General features: G+C 52.2%; 3 non-coding genes across 3 annotated transcripts; 1 reads left to right on the forward strand and 2 right to left on the reverse strand.

Moving 5' to 3' along the window:
- Nucleotides 1–2,327: 2,327 nt before the first annotated feature.
- On the reverse strand, nucleotides 2,328–2,400 carry TRNAR-CCU (transfer RNA arginine (anticodon CCU)). Its single transcript has one exon. It is a non-coding gene; the product is annotated as a tRNA-Arg (tRNA).
- A 2,725-nt stretch (nucleotides 2,401–5,125) lies between these two features.
- On the forward strand, nucleotides 5,126–5,230 carry TRNAR-UCU (transfer RNA arginine (anticodon UCU)). Its single transcript has 2 exons — nucleotides 5,126–5,162; nucleotides 5,195–5,230. It is a non-coding gene; the product is annotated as a tRNA-Arg (tRNA).
- Nucleotides 5,231–14,828: 9,598 nt separating this feature from the next.
- TRNAN-GUU (transfer RNA asparagine (anticodon GUU)) lies at nucleotides 14,829–14,910 on the reverse strand. The gene has a single exon. It is a non-coding gene; the product is annotated as a tRNA-Asn (tRNA).
- Nucleotides 14,911–16,218: the final 1,308 nt, after the last annotated feature.

Consider the following 16,218-nt stretch of genomic DNA (forward strand, 5'->3'; position numbering starts at 1 on the left):
TCTGACTTGGTCTAGGATGTGGGGATAGGAGGGAGGTGGCCTTTCTTTGCTAGACCATTGGCCATTTGGCCAAAAATGTCGGCATTCCTCCGCATGGACTGCAGAGACTCCTCCTGGGACTACAGCTCCAAGAGGGACTTTATCTGTGGCCCAGACAATGACAGTGCCTGGCGTTTGCTGCCCTTTGCTTGATTTGATTCCCAGCCAATGCAAGGTGGGAAGGGAACAGGCAACCTCCTGGGAGAGAACTTATTTAACCCTGAGCAACAGGCACAAGTGGGTCCCACAGCCAAGGGCTCCCTCTCACCGCTTTTCGTGAGGAGCAGCTCAAACAAAACTAATTTGGCTGTTGTGGGGTCTGCATGGGGCTTGTACCTGTGACCTGGGCATTATTAGCATCAAGCGCTAAACAGCTGAGCCAGCAGGCCCAGGAGTAGCCCCACAATAGAGGGAAGAGAAGAGTTTTCCCTGCTATTGGGGAAAGCAGGCCAGGCCAAGGCCCTTTTAGCCACTGGGTCTGTGCAGGCTGGAGCCTCCTCCTACCAGCTCTCTGGCCTGTTTCCTGAAACGCCTCAGCCTCTTGCCTGTTTCTGCTTCCCTGTCCATAGCAGGCAGCTAAAGGGAGGTAAAACAGTCACCACAGCAAACAACTCTGTGGCCAGCATGGGGCTTGAACACATGACTTTACCATTATCAACATTATCAGCTAGCTGAGCAGAATGCAATTCACAAATGGCCCTTTCAGAAAGGTACCGCTGGCAGCTGAAACCTGTCTCTACAGCTGCCAATGGCTCTTCTCTGACAGGGCCACTAGCGACTCACTGTGATGTGGGCTGGCTCATCCAGCTGGTTTGAGGTTTGGTCAAGGTGGCTGGCGGCCGGCATGGTGCACTGAGATCCAGGGCAAAGAGGCAGCCGGAATCTCTTGCTGCCAGCACCTTGCCTCCCAGCTTCTTTCCTGTCAGCAGCAGCCGCAGCCCCTTTCGGCCACTGGGTCAGCCCAGGAAGGGAGGTAGGAATGGGGCCAAGTAGGGAGTCAGGCTGAGGGGGGCAGGCAAAGCTCATCTTGCCTTGCAGGACCACTGGCAACAGCTTCTCTCTTGTGCGCTGCTGAGGAGAAAAACACCCTGAGCAGAACCATAAAGACCAATTTAAAAGAGAATTGAGACGGGGGCACAAAGGGGGCAAGAGTCAGAGCCTGGCAGCTTCTGGGACACAGGAGAGGCCTCCCCTGGCCACCCATGGAACTGCTGGTTCAGGAAAAGGCTGATTGGGGAGGAGTGTTGGGAAGAAGGAAACCACAAGCCTGGAGCAGGTGCAGAGGCTGCTGTGACTGGCACTGGCAAGGCAGGGCTCTGACTGCAATTGCTGGGACAGGAGAGCCAGCGCCACATGCCCTTGTGATTCCTTGGGGGTGTCAGCACCTAGAGAGCCTGAGGGTGCAACCTCTGCAGCTCCTGCAGCCATGGAGAGTCAGGGTATGTGGGCATCAGGTGCTCCTCCCCAATCAGCCTTTTCCTGAAGCAGCAGTTCCATGGGTGGCCAGGGGAGGCCAGGGGAGGCCTCTTCTGTGTCCCAGAAATACATAGGAAAATGTGAGTGAAGGCTGTAATAAGGCATCACTGGGAGTTGAACCCAGGATCTCCTGTTTACAAGGCAGGTGCTTTAGCCAGCTAAGGCATGGTGCTCTATGGGACCAGACAACACCTTTGACTCCCAAAGTGCAGCAATTTCCATCCAGCCCTGGCAGTGTCTGCGGGCTGAGCTGCACAAAGGAAGATACAAGATCCCTGGGGGAGGGGGGGCCTTTGCCAGATGAACATACCTGAGGAAAGATGCTGGAAGCGCAACAGACACAGAAAAGGAGACGTGGGACAGTTTGAGTCACACACACAGCGGGGGGTGCAGTTCAGCCAGGGACCTTATCCACTCACAGAGCTTCACAGCTTCTCCACCCCCCAAACCCACCAGGCAAACTGCCCCATGGGCCTCGCCCGCACCATGCTCAGGCCCTGGGGATTTTCTGTCAATTTGCCAGACCAAGTAATTAGCCCCCCCCCCCCGCTCTTGAGTCTGTGCCTCTCATTGGCCTTCTCATCCTCAGGCTCCACTTTGTCTCCAGACAGACCCTGCTTTGCTACAGCCACCTCCCTCTGTCTGTCACTGCTGGGCCTTCTAGAGCAAAATGTACCCCTTCATTTTGACTACCTGGGCTTTTAGCACTCAGAGCCACACCTGAATAGCTTCTGTAGAGGCCAAGAGCATCCTTACCAAATCTCTCAAAAAGGCAGAGAAAGCTAAGTTGCTTATCAGTGAAAGGAAACTGTCACCCCAGGTGGGACTTGAACCCACAATCCCTGGCTTAGGAGGCCAATACCTTGTCCATTAGGCCACTGGGGCACATAGAAAACACCCCCAGAGACAGAAATTCACCCTCCTAAATGGCCCCTTTTCAACTTTTCACTCCTGATAAAACCCCTTTAAAGAAGCCAGATACACAGCAAGGGCTGATCACATCCCTATGAAAATCAGCTTTCCATGGGTATCAGTAGCTGGCTCCGAGTCATTGGCCTTCACGTCCTGTCTCCCTCCCGAAACCAGGGAAGTGTCTCCCACCGCTGCAGCCTCCTGAGGCTCTATGGCCGTGTCTGTACAGCAGGGCCAGCAACACTCACAGCCCCACAGGAGGGTCCCTGGCCTAGCAATGTGGCCCCCTGAGCAGCCTCTGATGTTCCCTGTTTGTGCCCCAGAACCAGCCCTGAGTGAGAGGCACAGAGGGAGAGCAGCTTACACAGGCCAAGGGCAGGACATGAGCCTGCAAGGCAGCAGTGACATCACAAGGAACTTTTGCAGCACCTCAGCTCATTGGTTGGGAGGCAGTGACCTCACAGAGCAACCATGGCAACAGCCAGGTGGGACAGGCTGCAGGGCTGGGGCATCTCAGAGACCCCCATGGCCTGGCTGCCTGGAATCTCCTTTGTGAGGTTTCCCCTTGAGAGCAGAAGGGATTGAGGGTCCCAGCTGGGAGTGTCTCTGTGGAGATTTCCCCTTTCCCCAGGCTGCAGTGGGAGAGGCTGGAACTGAACCTCTGGGAGAGGCAAAAGCAAAGGTTGCTAATACCCAATGAGGATGGGATTTGAACCCCTGCATGCAGCGCACACTGGATTAGCAGTCTATTGCCTTAACCACTCGGCCACCTCATCTGAGCTTTTGGGGATAGTTTCAAATCACCTGAAGTCAGCACTTCAGGGAATCTTTCTGCCACTTGCTGACTGGCCAGGGACACCCAGGACGGGAAGGTTTTGGCTTTTCACAATGTTCCCTGGGCTGTTGTACAAAGCTCAGTGCTCGTAACAAACCCAAACACCCCCTGGCTACATCTACCCTGCAGACTTCTTGCTCAAGAACTTATTTGTGCAAGAGTTCTTGTGCAAAAGGTCTTGCACAACAGTGTCTCTGCACTGCCATGTGCTTTTGCACAAGAGAAGTGCTTTTCTGCAAGAGTGCCCATGGCAGTGTGCACGTTCTCCTGCGCAGGAAAGCTCTGATGGCCATTTTAGCCATAGGGTTTTCTTGAGCAAGAAACTGCTGTTGCCCATCCACACTGCCTCCTTGTGGACGAGTTCTTGCACAAGAGGGCTTATTCCTCGTGGGGAGAGGAATAACTTCTGTGCAAGAAGCCCTGTTGTCTGATGCTGAACTATAAATTTACTTACACAAGAACGTGCCTGCAATGTAGACGCTCTGCAAGTTTTTACACAAGAGCACTTGCTCTTGTTCTAAAAGATTGCAGTGTAGACACAGCCTGAGAGAGACAAGGAATGGAAGTGGCCAGTGCCTCCCCCCGGCAGGCTGGCCCTCAACAGGACGGGCACGTCTACACGGCACCCTCACCTCGAAGTGAGCTGTGCAGTGTGAGCGGCTGCCCGGGACCCCAGGGGAAGGTCTGTGGGGAGTTTCCAAGGCAACAACAACTACAAAGTTTCATAATCTACACTCATGTGACTGTGATTTAGTGATGAGAAATGCAGGGCCCAGGTGCAGGGAGCCGGGTCACATTCTGCTGCCTGAGCCTCAGTCCTGGCTGCAGCCTGGCGACAGAGAGAAGAGGCCAGTGCAAACAGCCCCCTGGCAGCGAGGGAGTCAGTACGTGGGTGGGTGAAGCAGGGAGCTGGGGGCAGAGTTCAGCTCTAACTCACTAGGGGTGCATCCCATAGCTCAAAATAATCAATGCGCCTATTTTGAAATAGCTTATTTTGCAATTTGGTGCTGGCTACACAGCACTTATTTCGAAATAAATCGCTATTCCCAAACCCCTCCCTCCTCCTGCCATGCAAGTGGCCAAACCAAGTGGGCCAAACCAAGTGTCTCTGAAGGGATGAGAAATGCAGGGCCCAGGTGCAGGGAGCCGGGTCACATTCTCCTGCCTGAGTCTCAGTCCTAGCTGCAGCCTGGCGACAGAGAGAAGAGGCCAATGCAAACAGCCCTATGGCAAGGAGAAGTCAGTAGGTGGGTGGGTGAAGCAGGGAGCTGGGGGCAGAGTTCAGCTCTAACTCACTAGGGGTGCGCCCCATAGTTCAAAATAATCAATGCGCCTATTTTGAAATAGCTTATTTTTTAATTTGGGGCTGGCTACACAGCACTTATTCCAAATAAATCGCTATTGCGAAACATCCCTCCCTCCTCCTGCCATGAAGGGATGTCGGAATAGCGAGCCTGTTATAGCTTGAAACAAGGGGCTTGCTCTTAAGACGCGTCTGTGTGATATGAGCACCACGTCCCCTAAACCTCCGAGCTAGCCGGCCCACGGGTGTCAGTCTCACAAGTGGCCCTTTCAGAAAGGAGCTTTGGGCAGCCGCAGGGATGTTGTGGGCTCTGGAACAAGGTGGGTGAGGCAGTAGGGCCTTTTGCAAGCAGGGGAATTAGCTCAAGTGGTAGAGTGCTCGCTTAGCATGAGAGAGGCAGTGGGATCAATGCCCCCATTCTCAAACCACAGCTCAGTTTTTATCCTTTAATTTCAGTGGCCCCCTCCCTCTTCTTACCTCCTCTCCCAAAAGAGACAGACCCCCAGCAATTGCCATGCTGCAAAGCAGAGAGTGGAGCTATCAACCCCGTCAGTCTGTCAGGCTCTGTGGTGCAATGGAAAGCACATTGGACTTCTAAGCTGTAATGGTTAATGTGAGCCCAGCTAGACATTCAAAGGTTGTGGGTTCAAGTCCCACCAGAGTCACTTTAGCTGCTTCCTCATTTCCAGGATGCAGCTATTACAGACCAGGCAAACCTTAGGCTGACACTGGGGTGGTCTGGCATCCAGGCAATTCCCAGCAGACCCCAGTGAGGGTGGAGGGAAGGGCTGGTTCTTGGTGTTGGGGATGGGGGTTGTTCTGAAAGCCTGCAGGTGCCTTTAGACTATTTTGTCCCTCCCTGTCTCCTACTAGTGCTGAGCAACACTCAGGCTGTGTCTGCCCTGCACTGCTCTTCTGGAAAAACCTACGCACATTTCGAAAACAAATTTGTGTAGCTTTTTCTTCTGCTTTTTTTGGAAGAGGCTTTTCCGACATTTGGCCTGTGGACACTGGGCAAGTCACACAAGGGAGGCAGCAGGCAGAGCCAGCCCAATGCACCAGCCTCCCAGGGCAGGGGAGGCCAAGCCACAAGCCTCCAACAGCTGCCTGGCCTGATTCATCTCCCTTCCCCAGGCTGGCACCAAGGGGCATTCTCAGCTGATGTCACCCCCTCTGTCACATGGGAGTTGGGCTCATCCCAGGCACAGGCTGGTCAGCAGCAGCTGCACTTACCTGGGCACTCAGGGGAGCAGCAATGAGAGACAACCTTGTGTTTCTGCCTGGCTTCAAAGCAGGGATCTTTTGCACATTAGACAAATGGTACAACCACTACACCAGAGAAGCAGATCTTGCTGCTAGAACTTGTCTGACTGTTCTGTTCCTGGCTCTTTCTAACACGCTGCTCTGCAGGGGAGGGGATGCACCTTGTGAACACTCCACCTCTTGTTCTCAGGGAAGCAACTCACCCAAGCTGCCAGCTCCTCATTTCCTCACCAGCCCCTTGAGATTTGGAGCTCAAAGCCCACCTGCCTTCCCCAGTGGGAGCAAAAAATGCTCATGGAAGGGCTCACACATTGTCCCCAATGCACTGGCCTGAGAGACTGAATTCTTGCTGCCTCTGGGTGCACCCAAATACCCCTTCTGCTCCCCAGCTCACACCCCTCATGCCACACTTGGTGCCATGAGAACAAAGCTTCCAAAGCGGTTTGATTTTCCTCCATCTCCCCTTGCTGCGGCGCTAAGAGAAATCTTGAACCCGACCCCTTCTCCTGTCCCTGGAGGGATGGAAATGGGGCCGTTCCTTGTGGGGAAAGAAGTGGGTGTGTCAGGAGGGGGATTTGAGCTTAAACCTCCTCACAGACCAGAACCCCCCATTTGGGGCAAGAAAGAGCCTTGTGTCGGGCAATGGAGAACACTTGGCTCCTGCTATGCTGTGATGGGGTGTCAGAAGCTTTGTTAACTGCATCCTTGTTAGCTCAGTTGGTTGAGCAGGAGACTTTTAACTTCCAGGTTGTGGGTTCAAGCTGCATGCTAGGTGATGCTCTTCTTTAACTCTCAGTCTACAAGAAAATAGATCTCAACTTTCGGCAGGGTTTTAGAAAGAAAAAGTCTAGTCCTGGAGTCCAGCTTTAGTAGAACCAGAGAGAGAACCAACTGCAATTTCCATCTTCTGAGGAGAAGGGAAGAGGATTTTCTTCTCCTTGGTTCTAGCCACATCAGCCCTGGGAGGAGAAAAAATAGCCCTCCGCCCACTGATTGTCCCCTGTCAGCTTCTGTAGCTTCACCTCCTGCCACAGCAGCTCCAGCTTTGAGCTACAAATATCAAGGTGTGGGGGCCTGAAAGTTTTATTCTTTTTATATTTGCATTTTAGGTTTAGTAATGTAGCCATTTAGGTATATATCGCCTCTATTTCCTTGTTTAAAAGTGTAGTGATGAAAATAGTAGAGTTTTGCTATTGTGTCTGTGTTAATGAGACTAGAGGAATAGCAGGTTATTTCGATATTTCGTGCTGTGTAGACACCAAAGCATTTTCAAAATAAGCTCAAAACGACAACTTCTGTAGCTCAAATTGCGTATCATATTGCAACCCTCTGTCTACGCTGCACCCTAAACTTGAAAACAGATGCTACATCAGAGCTCTGTCTACACTACAGAGACAACGCTTTAGTCCAGAAAACACAGCTTCTCTTCCGACGTGCTTTTTGGGCATCCTTTTGTAGCTCATTTTATGAGGAAGAAGGGATGTTCCAAAAAAGGGGTTTTTTTCCCCAACATTTGGCTCAGTGTAGACAGATCAAATGTTGGAAAAGCCTCTTCTGAAAAAAGAAGCAGAAAAAACCACGCAAATTGGGGTTCACAATTTGCGTAACTTTTTCCAGAAGAACAGTGCAGTGTAGATATAGCCTGAGTGTTGCACAATACTGGTACGAGACAGGAACAAAATGGTCCAATGGCACCTGCAGCATTTCAAAACAATCCCCACCTTCATCCCCATGTACCAGCCCCTGCCATCAATGGGGACTGCAGGGAACTGTCTGGACTCAAGCACACCCCCGTGTCAGCCTAAGGATTGCCTGTTCTCTAAAAGCTACCCTGGAAATCAGTGAGCAGCTAAAGTGACTGTAGTGGGATTTGAACCCACAACCTTTGAACAACTGGCCTGTGGGCATCCCAACTTAGATAACCAACACACTTGCTATTGCACCACAGAGCATGATGGGCTGCTAGATTTGCTCTCTCTCCTCTCTTTGCAGCATGGCAATTGCTGCAGGAAAAGAAAGGGGAGCCAGGTCTGTCTTTTTCAGAGGAGCAGGTAGGAAGAGGGAGGAGCCACTGAAAATGAGGGCTAAGGACTGATCTGTAGTTGGAGAATGTGGCCATTGATCCCACTGCCTCTCACATGCTAAGTGAGTGCTCTACCACTTCAGCTAATTCCCCTGCTGGTGAGCAGCTTCCCTGCCTCACCCCCCTCGTTCCAGAGCCCACAACATCCCTGCAGTTCCCCAAGCAAACGACCACTTGTGAGACTGACACCCGTGGGCCCCTTGTGTCAAACCATAACGGGCTCGCTAAGCCATGGTACCCTCCTCACCAGTGGGCTGTAAAACTGTTCTACTCTATGGTCCCAAACAAGACCTGTGACTCCCAAAGAGCGACCATTCCCCATTTCCCTCCTGCTTTCCCACCCTGGCAGTGTCTGGCTCCCTGGGCACAGAAGGCTACAGCTCAGTGGGCAGAGGCTCTGACATGCACATCTCCCCCAGCTGCTGGGGCTGTAGAGTTGGCCTTGAGGTTGGGCAGGGTTGAGGGAAGGAACAAGTGCAGCAAACATTGATCATCTGGATTGTCAACCCCCTTGGTCTCAGGGTTTAGGTTGGAGTCCCCGGGGGGGGCCTGGCCTCCTTTGATTTGGTCCCTTCCTGAGGGCACAGAATTAACAAGAGGGAATTCCTTAACCCCACAGCAATCGGAGTTGGCCAAGGTGTTAGTAACAGAATTTTTCACCACATTTACGTACAGGAAATAAACCTCTCAGCGCTGTGATGGCCGAGTGGTTGAGGCGTTGGAGTAGAAATTCACTGGGGTTTCCCTGTGCAGGTTCAAATCCTGCTCACAGCGAGGGTATGTGTTTTGGTCACACCCCTTCCTAGGGCAACAAGCTACCCAAGTCCTGAGACACCCTCCCCTTCTGCCCCTGTCAGAGAGATGCCTGGGATGGTGCCGTGTGCTGGGTTCCTGAGGTCTCAGGTAAACTCTCAGCTCCTGCCACCACTGCATGGCTCAGCCCTACCCCTGGGGACTGCTCTGCTCTGGAGTGTGAGAGGTCGGGGAGTCTGGGCCTGTCCCCAAAGGTCCATCCCTGCAGGGGGGCAACGCTGGGGATGGGATGTGACGTGGGTCACCCCTCCTGCATCACAAAGCCCCTGCCACCTTCCCAATGTTGGGAGCAAAGGTCTAGAGAAGTAGCGGGATGGAGGGCGGGTGTCTTATTCCCTGCTCTTGCTCGGCCTTTTCCCCCAAGCATTGGCCAAGAGTTAGTAGCAGAACATTTGTCCAAGTTTAAGTCCAGCAGAACTTAAGTCCTTCACAGGTGTTTCTGTGGTGTAGTGGTTAGCACATTTGTCTAACACACAAAAGGTCCCTGGTTTGAAGCACTGGCTCTCCGCTTATTGCACCTCCCCGTGGTGCCCAGGTAAGCGGAGCTCCTTCTGCCAGACCTGTGCCTGGGATGAGCCCAACTCCCACGTGACAGAGGGGGGTGACATCAGCTGAGAATGCCCCTGGGTGCCAGCCTGGGGAAGCAGATGAGTCAGACCAGGCAGCGGTTGGAGGCTTTGCAGGACTCAGGCCACAGATCTGGTAGGAGGAGTCTCCAGCCTGCACAGACCCAGTGGCTAAAAGGGTCTTGTCCTGGCCTTCCTCCCCTGGCCTGTTGGCAGCAGCTCAGTAGCAAGTGTCTTAGGGTAGACGTCTAGACTACCACGTTTTGTCGACGGAAGTTTTGTCGACAGATACTGTCGACAAAACTTCCGTCGACAAAGAGCGTCCAGACACATTGAGTTCTGTCGACAAAGCAAGCTGCTTTGTCGACAGAACTCCATAGTCTGGACGCAGTGTTACAGGCAATAACACCTTCTGTCGACAGAGTTCTGTCGACAGAAGGTGTTTTGCCTCGTAAAATGAGGTTTACCAGCGTCGACAAAACTGCTGAGTTCTGTCGACGTTATGTCGACAGAACTCAGCGGTAGTGTAGGCGCTGGTATAGTTTTGTCGACAAAAGTCCACTTTTGTCGACAAAACTAGGTAGTCTAGACACACCCTTAGATTAAACAGCTGAAAATCCCTGGTTCTATCCAGGCTGTGGCATGTCTGGAAGAGCAGCAGGGCCTCTCTCTACCTCTTGATGTGTTAGTGTCTGTGACGTCCCCTCGTCCATTTCTGCCCAGCCTTGGACACTCATGTTCCTCTGATTAGCCCCCAACCCTTCCTCAGAGTCACCGCTGCCTTGGCTAAAGGCCCCTGTGGCTGCTAGATGGATCTAGTCACATGTAGATTGACTGAACACACACACACCCTCTTGGTTGCTTGGAACCAGAACAGTCCATGTCACTGGCTCAGGGGTTTCTCTCCTCAGTGCAGTGCAGAGAAATCCCTTGTTTGATAACAGGCCTCAGGGAGCCCAGAGCAGAGGGAGCTGGGATTCTAGTCCCCTTGATCCCCTCAATCCTCAGCCTGAATCCTGACTTCTGTATTCTGAGCCCTACCTCACCCATATGCCCCCCAAATCCCTTCCCTGAGCCTCCCACTATCCTCTGTAATTTCTAACAGGTACTGTCCTATCACAACCCCTCCTGCCACTTCCTGCCTTGAGCCTCCCTATACCCAAGGGGTGGTGCCCAATAGAACTGTCCCTGTAAGAAATGTGTCACTTTCACCCCTGGGAGCAGCTCAGCCAGGCAAAGGGGCTGCCTGGGGCAGGACATTAGCCCTGGAGGGCAGGGGTGGGTGTGGCAGAGACATCACAAGTACCTCCTGCAGCCCCTCATATTATTGGCTAATGGAGGTTGGGAGGTGATGACCTCACAGAGAGTCCATGACAATGACCAGGTGGGACAGGCTGCAGGGCAGGGGCTATCTCAGAGCCCCCCCTCCCCTCCCCCCATGGCTTTGCTGCAGGGAGTCTCCTTGAGATCTGTCCTTGAGGCCAGAGAGAGAATGAGGGTCACAAGCACGACTGTGAGGAGTAGCCTTGTTGGAGCCTTCTCGTTTCCCATGACTAACTGACCTAGAAGGCAGACATCCCTGTGAAGAAGGGAAGAGTCACCAAAAGATTTAGTGCTGACAGAGTGGAAGAATTAGCTTGAGTGGTAGAGCGCTCACTTCACATGTGAGAGGCAGTGGGATCAATATCTGCATTCTCCATTGATGGGGGGGTCCCTGTTTTTCTTTTCCTAGGCAGAGCCACCCAGAGGGCCAAGTGACTCCAGTGGCCCCTCCCTCTTCCTACTTGCTCCCCTCAAAAGCCAGTCACGGCTTAGTTCCAAATCTGTAAACCTCATTGCATGAAGAATAACGCCTCTTCCGAAATAGCTATTTCAAAACACCCGGAGTGTGGATGCTCCACTGCTGCTATTTTGAAATAGCTCCTGCCCAGGGACATTCAAAGTAATTACTCCCTGGTGCTTCCTGGGGCTCTAAATCAAGGTAGCGCATCCACCTTAGGGGAACCTTCCTTGGACTAATTTTGAGGCTTCCCCCTAGAGTGGATATGATGTTTCGAAACAAGCTATTTAATTTTTTTCAATATAGCGGTTTGAAATAAGCGTTCTTTGCAGATGTACCCAGAGGCTACGTCTGGACTGCAGGCTTCTTTCGGAAGAAGCTTTTTTCAGAAGGGAGCTTCAAAAAAAAACTTCTTCCAGAAGAGAGCGTCCACACTGCAAAAGTTCATTAAAAAAGTGATCTGCTTTTCCGAAAGAGAGAGTCCAGACTGAATGGACGCTCTCTCGCATGTAAGCTGGGATTGCTATGGATGGAATGGCCACCAGGGCACCTCTGCTTTTCCCCCTTTCCTCTTCTTCCAAAAGAACTTTCTTCTCCAACCACACATGCGTTTTCCCAAAAGAGCTCTTCTGCAAAAAGGCTTCTTCCTTGTAGAATGAGGATCACCAATGCCAGAGAAACCCTCTGTTCTTTCCATTTTCTTGCAGAAGAAGGGAAAACTGTGTAATGTGGACATACCCTGAGAGCTTAGAGAAGGGGAGGGAGGCAGGAGCAGGGGGAGAAGGCTCCATGACTGTGTCAGAGGGAGACTCTGCCCTGGCCAGTGGGGAATCGTTGCCTCTGTCAGGGACTCTAGCCCAGACGGCTCAGTTCATTGTCTGTCTGCAAAGAGACAGGCAACACCAGCAAAGTCCAGTCACAAGCTCTTTACTGAAGAGTGCGCACAGCAATAGAGAGTGGCCCGTCTCCAAAGAGAACAGAGCTGCAGACAGGAGGAGAGTGTTTGTTAAAAGCTGAGGTGTGCACAGTGAGGTCAGATGCAGGCGCTGGCTTCTCTGTATGCACCTTGGCACCTGTTACCCATCAGTACCTGCCACCTCTCACTCCCCTGCCAGCACCCAGACAGAAGGCCAGTGCACATGGAGCCAGCGACCGTAGCGAGGGAGGTGGCTGCAGCACAATTCCAGGCTTGGGGCACATTGAACAACTTTTTGAAATATTTTTAAAACAAAAAATATGAAAAACTTTAGGCTCCATCTGCACTGCAGGCTTCTTGCCCAAGAACTGTTTTGGGCAAGAGTTCTTGTGCAAGAGCACATCCACACATCCATGTGTTTTGGCACAACAGGGAGGGAGAGCTGAGTGGTTTGAGTATTAACTTGCTAAACCCAGGATTCTGAATTCAATCCTTGAGGGGGCCATTTAGAGATCTGGGGCAAATCTGTCAGGGAGGGTTCCTGTGCTTGCTATGAGGGTAGGGGGCTGGACTATCTGACCTCTCAAAGTCCCTTCCAGCTCTATGAGGTGGTTTATCTCCTCCTAAGGAGCATCTACAGCAGCATAGATGCTCTCTTGTGCAAGAAAGCTCTAATGGCTATTTTAGCCATAGGGGTTTCTGGCACAAGAAATCCCTCTTGCCTGTGCACACTGCCTTCTTGTGCAAGAGGGCTTATTCGTTATGGGGAGAGGACTAACTCTTGCACAAGAAGCCCTCTTTTCCAATGGTTTACTGTTTTTGTTGCACATGAATGCACATGCAGGGTAGACACTGTGCTAGTTTTTGCACAAGAACTGCCATTCTTGTGCAAGAAGCCTGCAGCATAGCCAGGCAGTGTGGAAAACCTCACAACAATAAGCCCCAACCCAGGAGGTCCTACTAAGATTTGAACTCAGATTGCAAGATTCAAAGTCCTGCCCCTTACACCATGGGACCAAGACAGGTGACTGTGTGTAGCCATATGGAATACTGAGCTTTCAGCCTGGCCTCTGGACTCCGGGCTTTCCTCTGGCTACGACTACATGGCACATTTATTTTGGAATAAGCTGGTCTGGAATAGTGATTCCAAAATAGCTTATTTCGAACTAGCACGTCTACACTGCAGGGAAACCTCAGAATAGTCCGAGGCAGGCTCCCCAGTGTAGACGAGCTATCTCGATTTAGAGCCCCAGGAAGAATAACTTAGAATGGCCCTGGGGAGGGGCTAGTTCAAATTAGCAGCAGTGGCGCAGCTACAGACACCTTATTTTGAAATAGCTAATTTGGATTACGTGTTATTCTTCGTAGAATGAGGTTTGCAGAAGTCGGAATAAACCGTCTGTTACTTCAGAATTATTTCAAAATAACGGAATTGCTGTGTAGACTCTTGCATTGTTACTGTGGAATAACGGCCATTGTTCCAAAAGAACTTTTGTGTTTGTGGATATAACCTGCACAGCCCAAGAAATGTGATTGGCAGCTCCTCCCCACAATCTTTCTGTCAATTGCAGCGGAGGGCTCTGAAGACACGGACCCAAGGAAACCACCTTGGTTACCTTCTGCGAAGGCCAGGCCGGAGGGAAAACAATCACTCCTTCGAGCCGGAGTTGAACCCGCAACCTAAGGATCACTTGTCAAACACACACTACAGTCCTCTGCTCTGCCAGGTGAGCTATCAAAGGGTGCCTGATTGCTGCTGGCTTGTCTAGGTTCTCATTTCTACAAGTCTCGGGGCACGTGCTCCCCCAAGTAGGTGGCATTGCTGATGAGGGGCAGAGAAGCACAGGGGCTGTCACAGGTACTTCACATGCAGACGGACCCCTTGAGTGAAACCTGAGCTAGATCCATCCATGTCACAGCAAAAGGAAGAAAGTTGGGTTCTTCTCATGTGTCTTCTTTGTTCCAGAGTCTCTAGGGCTGCGGTCGGGGCAGGTCCACAAAAAAACAAACCACTTCTCACGTGTCTCCTCACGTGTCTTCAGCAGGGGAGGCGGGAGCAGAAAGTGGGAAGGGCGGGCAGGGGAAGGGTGTGTGTGGGTGGTGGGGGAGGCACAGAGGGGAAATACAGAAGGCCCTTGTGGGGGCACCCAGGGGAGAGTCTCACAGGTGTCCTTGTCTGGAACTCTCCCTCAGGGCCTCTCAGATGCACAAGCCCCCGGAAGGGCCTGCTGGATGGCAGCCGTGTGCTGCTGCTGAAGGGCCTTTTGCGGAAAAGGGATGCAGATTAGACACAGCGCAATTGCAAATGAAGCGGAGATTTAAATCTCCCCCACTTCCTTTGCATGAACATGGCTGCTACTTTTTTCCGGCTTGGGGCTTTGCCGGCAAAAAGCGCCAGTCTAGACGGGATCTTTTGGAAAATAAAACCTTGTCCAAAAGATCCCTTATTCCTAGCAATGTGGCCCCCTGAGCAGCCTCTGATGTTCCCTGCGTGAGCCCCAGAACCAGCCCTGAGTGACGGGGGCAGAGGGGGAGCAGCTTACACATGCCAAGGGGCTGCCAGGGGCAGGACATGAGCCTGCAAGGCAGCAGTGACATCACAAGGGCCTTGTGCAGCACCTCAGCTCATTGGTTAGGAATCAGTGACCTCACAGAGGGACCATGGCAACAGCCAGGTGGGACAGGCTGCAGGGCTGGGGCATCTCAAAGACCCTCCCCATGGCCTGGCTGGAATCTCCTTTGTGAGGTTTCCCCCTGAGGAGATTTCCCCTGGCTGTAGTGGGAGGGGGGTGGGGCTGCCACTAAACCTCTGGGAGAGGCAGGAGAGAAGACTGCTAACACCTGATGAGAATGGGATTTGAACCCCTGCGTGCAGAGCACAATGGATTAACAGTCCATCGCCTTAACCACTCAGCCACCACATCTGAGCTGTTACAATTTGCTTCAAATCACCTGAAGTCAGCACTTCAGGGAACCTTTCTGCCACTTGCTGACTGGCCAAGGACACCAAGGGCGGGAAGGTTTTGGCTTTTCACAATGTTCCCTGGGCTGTTGTACAAAGCTCAGTGCTGGTAACAAACCCAAACAGCCCCTGGCTACATCTACCCTGCAGGCTTCTTGCGCAAAATCTGTTTTGTGCAAAATGTCTTGCCCAACAGTGTGTCCACACTGCCATGGGCTGTTGCACAAGAGAAGTGCTTTTCTGCAAGAGTGCCCATGGCAGTGTGGACGCTCTCCTGCTCAGGAAAGCTCTGATGGGCATTTTAGATACATGGCTTTCTTGAGCAAGAAACCGCTGTTGCCCATCCACACTGCCACCTTGTTGACGAGTTCTTGCACAAGAGGGCTTATTCCTCGTGGGGAGAGCAATAACTTCTGTGCAAGAAGCCCTGTTGTCTGATGCTGCACTATAAATTTACTTACACAAGAACGTGCCTGCAGTGTAGACGCTCTACAAGTTTTTACACAAGAGCAGTTGCTCTTGTGCAAAAAGCCTGCAGTGTAGACGTAGCCCTGCAGTGTAGACACAGCCTGAGAGAGACAAGGAAAGGAAGTGGCCAGAGCCTCCCCCCAGCAAGCTGGCCCTCAACAGGACGGGCACGTCTACACAGCACCCTCACCTCGAAGTGAGCTGTGCAGTGTGAGCGGCTGCCCGGGACCCCAGGGGAAGGTCTGTGGGGAGTTTCCAAGGCAACAACAACTACAAAGTTTCATAATCTACACTCATGTGACTGTGATTTATTCCTCCACTAACAAGTGTCTCTGAAGGGATGAGAAATGCAGGGCCCAGGTGCAGGGAGCCGGGTCACATTCTCCTGCCTGAGTCTCAGTCCTAGCTGCAGCCTGGCGACAGAGAGAAGAGGCCAATGCAAACAGCCCTATGGCAAGGAGAAGTCAGTAGGTGGGTGGGTGAAGCAGGGAGCTGGGGGCAGAGTTCAGCTCTAACTCACTAGGGGTGCGCCCCATAGTTCAAAATAATCAATGCGCCTATTTTGAAATAGCTTATTTTTTAATTTGGGGCTGGCTACACAGCACTTATTCCAAATAAATCGCTATTGCGAAACATCCCTCCCTCCTCCTGCCATGAAGGGATGTCGGAATAGCGAGCCTGTTATAGCTTGAAACAAGGGGCTTGCTCTTAAGACGCGTCTGTGTGATATGAGCACCACGTCCCCTAAACCTCCGAGCTAGCCGGCCCACGGGTGTCAGTCTCACAAGTGGCCCTTTCAGAA

This window comes from Pelodiscus sinensis, chromosome 28 (genome assembly GCF_052426305.1).
Source record: "Pelodiscus sinensis isolate ZL-2025 chromosome 28, ASM5242630v1, whole genome shotgun sequence".
Classification (NCBI taxonomy): domain Eukaryota; kingdom Metazoa; phylum Chordata; order Testudines; family Trionychidae; genus Pelodiscus; species Pelodiscus sinensis.